Consider the following 6212-nt stretch of genomic DNA (forward strand, 5'->3'; position numbering starts at 1 on the left):
CCTAAAACAATCCATTGACACCCTAAATGTAGGGATGGGCATGGCAACGTTAACGAATGAAGAAATGCATTATTGGAATTTATGATCATCCGAATATATTTCTTACTCCTTGAATAAATTTTCTATAGCTCTAAACTATAGAACTATATAGATGGTGAAGTTTAGCTTAATTTGTCTTGTTGAAGGGAAACGCTAGGTCAGTTGGACGGTTCTGATGGCCTTTGTTTGGTTCTCATTGCTAGTACCTAAGCAACCAAAACATACCTTCGGACTGTAACTTCATCAGTCAGATCTCGTGGCAAGTTTCGTGTAGAAAATTAGATGCCGAGGACTGACACTGAAAGATGGTTCTTTAGGACCAGACCTAGCACCACTACTACCAACTCCTATACAAAAAGCATGCCCAAGTGACAACCCTTTACAGTTTAACTTTGTAGTTGCAGCCAAGTTCTTTTCCCTCTCTTTTTAAGGAAAAGTTAAGTTATTTGGTTGGTGAGACCAAAACTTAGTATATGTTTGACATCTATGCTGGATATACAGCACCATTTTTTTACAGTACTGTTATTGTATATGTGTGGGTTGGAAGTACCGTTTTTTGAAGTAATGGTGATTTTTCTTTTGTTTGGAAATGTTGTTGTTCGATAGGACGTTTCCTGGGACAATAGCAACATTTTCTGTTTGATACTAGTGCTCCATATATGTTTTCAATACATGCCCATTGTAGGAAGTCCACATTACTGCCACATCATGCCCTTATTGACAGCAACAAGTTCCAAATTGAATGCTGAATTCGGCATTTCCCCGCCTTCTTGATTTCTAAGGTGTAATTTGGAGTACTGTTTTTTTGTGAAAAAATGATTCCAAACATGTTACTGTTTTCTAGAACACCGATTTTTCCAGCGTGGCACTGATGTGTCATTGTTTTTTGGAGCAATGGCATTGATGCCAGACACCGCCTAAATAAATCAAAATTTCACTATTTATGCCATAAAAAAAACACCAGTGATATATATTTTTTTTAAATGAATGTGTTAAAAAGTACTCATTTATTCAAAACTGAATTATGTAGATAAAGTTCCATTAAATCTCAAGGTAATTCAAAATTTCTATTTTGGGGACAAACACAGTTCAACATTTTTGCATTGCTAACCAGGATTAAAATATTCTAAAATTTTGCAAAATTTTGTCTATATTCAGAAGCATGGTTGTGGCCATGGTATTTAAATGTGGGTGAACTGAAATGTTAAAAAATTCTGCTTCCGAACAAAGTCAACAACATGAAATATAAAATGTCTGAGGTGGATATACTTTGTCTGAAATTTCAGGATTATGATATTAATCCGCCCAAACTTTGAGAATATTATTGAACTAATACAAATATTACTAAATGAACAAAATTTTATCACAAAATTCACCCAAATTTTAAGAACTTACAAATATAGTTTTCTGAAACTATGGTGTTAGTTCCCATGTTCTCTCCAAATTTGGTCTGTTAAGCAAGAAATGATTGGAATATAGTTTAGTTTCCTCATTAGCAGAGGGCACTGAATCCACTGATTTATTATTCAGCTGCTAATTCAGTCAAGTGAGTACTTGGCTACTTGCATTTCTGTAGCCGAACCTATATAGCTATATATTTGCATAAGCCAACAATCATCAAATACCGATCCACACCATTTCATGGCTTCCCAACTTCACGTCTGATGCTTTTATCCCTCCTCTGCATCAGAACAACTTAAGCTTCATCCTTGCCCAACAAGTCCTTTGGGAATTACAATTAATAGCTGTTTTTTTCGTGCTTGAGTAGTCAAATTCAAATACACAACTAGTCCTTATGTACAAAGTTATGACATTTGTGTTGCATGTGTCATGGATAACCCAAACCCCCCCCCCCCCCCAAAAAAAAAAAAATGGACCGATGAAAACGAATAAAAAAACCTGGATAATTGAATCGATTGGTTCAGTCATCGGTGTTCAAAAAATCAAGGATATCGATTTTGTTTCGATTAATCCATATAAAAAAACCAGCAGTTAATCAAATCGATTGGTATATATATATACATATACTTTTAATATATAATACATTATTTATTATTTATAATATAATATATTATATAATTATATATTTATTTATAACATATATTATAATTTAAAAAATAAAAACTGAAAAATCAAATCGAAACCAATCGATACCGGTCCGATTCAAAAAAAAAAAAAATCCCATAATAATTCAGTTAACCGAACTGTTGACACCCCTAATCATGGCTACTGGATTTGAGACCCACCCATTACTGATTTCCATGTCAATCAAAACTTGATTATTTTGAACATCATCAACGAGGGCCCAAACGTGAACAAAAACACCATTAGACCCGACCCACCTAAGCCCGAACCCAATCTGCGTTTTCCTAGTTTTAGCTTGGGGTGGCCTGCTCAAGCTTTCACATGGTGCTGGGCTGGACCTAAGCCCAAAATGCCCATATTTTATAATTGGGCCTTCAACCCAGCCTAACCCTCTGAGTTGCACATAGGGGTGTCAATTGGACTGGATTTGGTTCAATCCGATCCAGTCCAATGTAAGTCCATTACAAATGGACCTTATTCAATCCAGTTCAATGTATATTTTGGATCATTTTGGACTGGTCCAAAGACTGTCCAATCTGTTCAAATTCCTATTAATTTAGATTGGTTTCAATTTAAACCTGATCCATTGACACCTATGTTCTTATCTTCTATCAATGGATCAGATATTGGCTCAATCCAATATAAATTCATTATGGACGGACCAGATCCAATCCAATATGTCATATTAGTCCATCCAGTCCTTCCAAATTCAATATTTCTTGTTGGTCCATCCAATCCGTCCAAATTAATTTTGATTTGGACGAAATCCAACCCAAAACCAGCCCATTGATACCCCTAATTGCACACCTATAGGAAGCTGAAGAGCACATAGCGGTAATTTAAAAATAACTTTGGGGTATTTACTGAATACCCTCTTAATGGCTGAAGTGGCTGAATAAATGACTTATTACTATCCTATTCATCCTTTAAAAAGCCTATAGCATACCTAATGCTTATTAACTGAAAGACAAAATAACAAGTCATTCAATTTGGCCTCTTCAGCCGCTATTGAAGGGCTCCTAATCCTGGTCCAAGGCATTATAATGCCTGTTATCATTTTGTAGAATCTGGATCATCTATAACTTGTACGGTGCTCAGGGTCAGGGTGGGGTATTTTTTGAAACCTAATGGTACTACCGGTTTTTGTAGAGGTTTTTGATCAGTTTGGTTCTCCAGTTTTTCGGTTTTTTACTATTATAATAAAACAAGTAAATTAATAAAATTAATACAAAATTATCTAACAATTATTAGTTTTACAATTAATTTTTACTAACGGACTTAACTCCCATTGAAAAAAAAATTAATATGATTAAATAAACATAATAAGAATTAATAAAAAGTAAAATTAATAAAAGTTTATTAACCTTAAATATAGTTTTAATTAATTTAAAATCAACTTAAATTTTATTTAAAAATATAAAAATTATAAAAATCTCCTTGAATTTTCTAACAACCCTATGAACTTCCCCTATATATGTTTTGACCTTAACAAAAACCTCTCGTATTGTTTTGAAAAAAAAGCTTACATTAGCATTTGAAATAGAAAATGTTGATGTAATCCATTTAATTTTCTTTAAATACCAAATTTATCCTTAACTAACTTTATTAAGAAATAATTATAAACCAAAAAAATATTTTTACCTAAAAGTAATACAAAAATAATTACAAACCACAAAATCCTAAAAATTTATAAAAAAAATACAAATTTATCTAGAACATGGAAAATTAGTCACTCTCACTAAAGTACAACTTGAATTGTGAGCAAATAAATTAGACATAACAAAAAAATGCTTGAATTGGACTTAGATAAGCATTGTGTAATTGGAAATGCTATAAAGCTATTTTATCATTTTTTTTTAATAAAACATATACATCGCACAAGTCCCAACTAGTTTTTTTTTATCTAAATAAAAAGGATGGAAACTTTCTTAAAGATCCCCTATAGTTTAGGAAATTAACTAACTCTACACTTACTATTTACATACTGTCTTAAATTATCCCCAAGTTTTCTAACAATTGACATTGTTATTAAGCACCAATAGAAAAAAAAGAAATATCAAATTTGCCTTCCACTATTTATCAATTTTTCAAAATAAAACATAGCTGATGAAAAATTTTAAGATGAGAAAGCATATCGCGGCTTCAACAATGATGTTTAAGAGACGGTAAAACCTCTCAATGACAAAGCACGTTGCAATTCTTGTGAGGTTTATTTGGCTTCAGACCGTCTATGTAATCTTCTAATTCTACTAATCTCAGAATAGGTGACTATTGTAAACTACTATGATGCCTCATTCTCTCTCCGCAAAAGGGGACTAAGCAGGGTCGTCCTTGTAGAGTCACAGGGGGATGATAGGTCCTTGAGGCACCGATAATAGAGGGTAGAAGACCCTCAAGAATGGACTCGAACTTGAAACCGAGTAACCCCTTTACAGACTCAGGGCCCCTAATACTTGACTGAATTGGGATCTGCTACTCAGTCCTCACAGAGTGTACCTCACATCAACCTCAGCCACATCCCATCTTGTAATGGGAACATCTCTCCATGAATAATAAATATAAATACAGGAAATGTTCTCAATGTGTGGCCAATAATACATGTTGTGGAGGTGGTGTAAGGCTTACTCTATGAGAAAAAAATCCAAACTCGACTTAACCAGGTGGCGTGAATCAGTGAATGCATTCAATATGAACAAAGTTATTGTAATAATGAAGGAGATTTGCTACCTTTGAGCATAGGGTTTATGTGGTCGTGCAATGGGTATTGGATAGAAGATGAAACTTCTTAATGACCTCAACAGATTCATTACTCACCTTTGTTTGTGTGTTTGTATGTATGTATTGGAGCACTCAACAGAATTCTTCCAATGTTCAGTTATAAGCTATTTGGCCCACTTTTTATAGAAAAAACAGCTAATAGATGATATCTCAATTCTCTATACTTGGGGTGGTTATACCTATGGCTGCGATTTAACTTGAGACATGTAACACCCATTTTTCGAGAGATAATAGCTACGATCACTTTTTTAGTGAAAGAATTGATTTCATTTGTAGAATTTCTCCTTCATTTCATGTAACAACATAATATATATTACCGTGCACAATCTAAGTGGTTTTTCTTTGGCAGCTACCCAGGTGGTTATTTATTCTCTTAATTTTTAGACATTTGGGTAGTTGAAAGGAGTTAATTTACCATTCTTGTTGTATTCTCTGATGTATTACTTCTGTAAAACCCCTTTCCCGTTGATATTGAAGTTCAGTTTGGAAAGAGTATAAATACAAATACATACGAAATTGTAATTGCTCAGAAAATCAACACTTAGATATTGAAAATCTTCCCCCGCCATTAAGATCTAGCAAATCGCATTCAGTCAAGTAAGCTTGCCAATTTCCCAACTCGGGCTCAGCATAATAGCTGTTAATAATTCTACGTTTTTTTTTTCATTTTTTAGTTTTTTTTTTCTATATCTAAACCAATAAACAACATTAGCTTGGAATGTTCACTAGAAGTTGATTTTTCTTGTTGTTTAATGTAATCGTAACCATAAAAGGATATTTAAAAAATTTTAAAAAATATATCAATCACGTGTTGTCACATATAATTAGAATATGACAAAAAGTTAAAAGAGAGATTTTAGACAATAGGCTATGTTTGGTTTGAAGGAAAAAGTAGGGAAAAGAAGAGAAACCTATACAATGTATGTAAAGGTTTCCCTACCTACCTTTCCCTTCAAACCAAACACATAGTTATTTAACAACTTAAGAATATTTTAAGTTTAAGATAATATACACACAGTAGTTGGTCAATTTTCTAAAACATACTGCATAGATATTTTAAGAAATTTTATTTGTACAGCCATTCATTGCATTCAAAAAAATAGTAAAATACAGAAACCTCCCTTAAAAGATTATGACAATCATAAAAACCTCCCCTTTAGTTTCACTTCAACAAAATCCCCCCTTAGAATTTTAAAGAACTCGACAAAAAAACTCCCTTTTTTCACAAAATCCTCCCTTAGATTTTCCAAATACCTATTTTACCCTAAAAAAGACAGCAGCAACACATCCAAAATTGCTACCATCCATCT

The sequence above is a fragment of the Nelumbo lutea genome, chromosome 6 (genome assembly GCF_056320005.1).
Source record: "Nelumbo lutea isolate HS-2025 chromosome 6, American lotus-T2T, whole genome shotgun sequence".
Lineage (NCBI taxonomy): Eukaryota > Viridiplantae > Streptophyta > Magnoliopsida > Proteales > Nelumbonaceae > Nelumbo > Nelumbo lutea.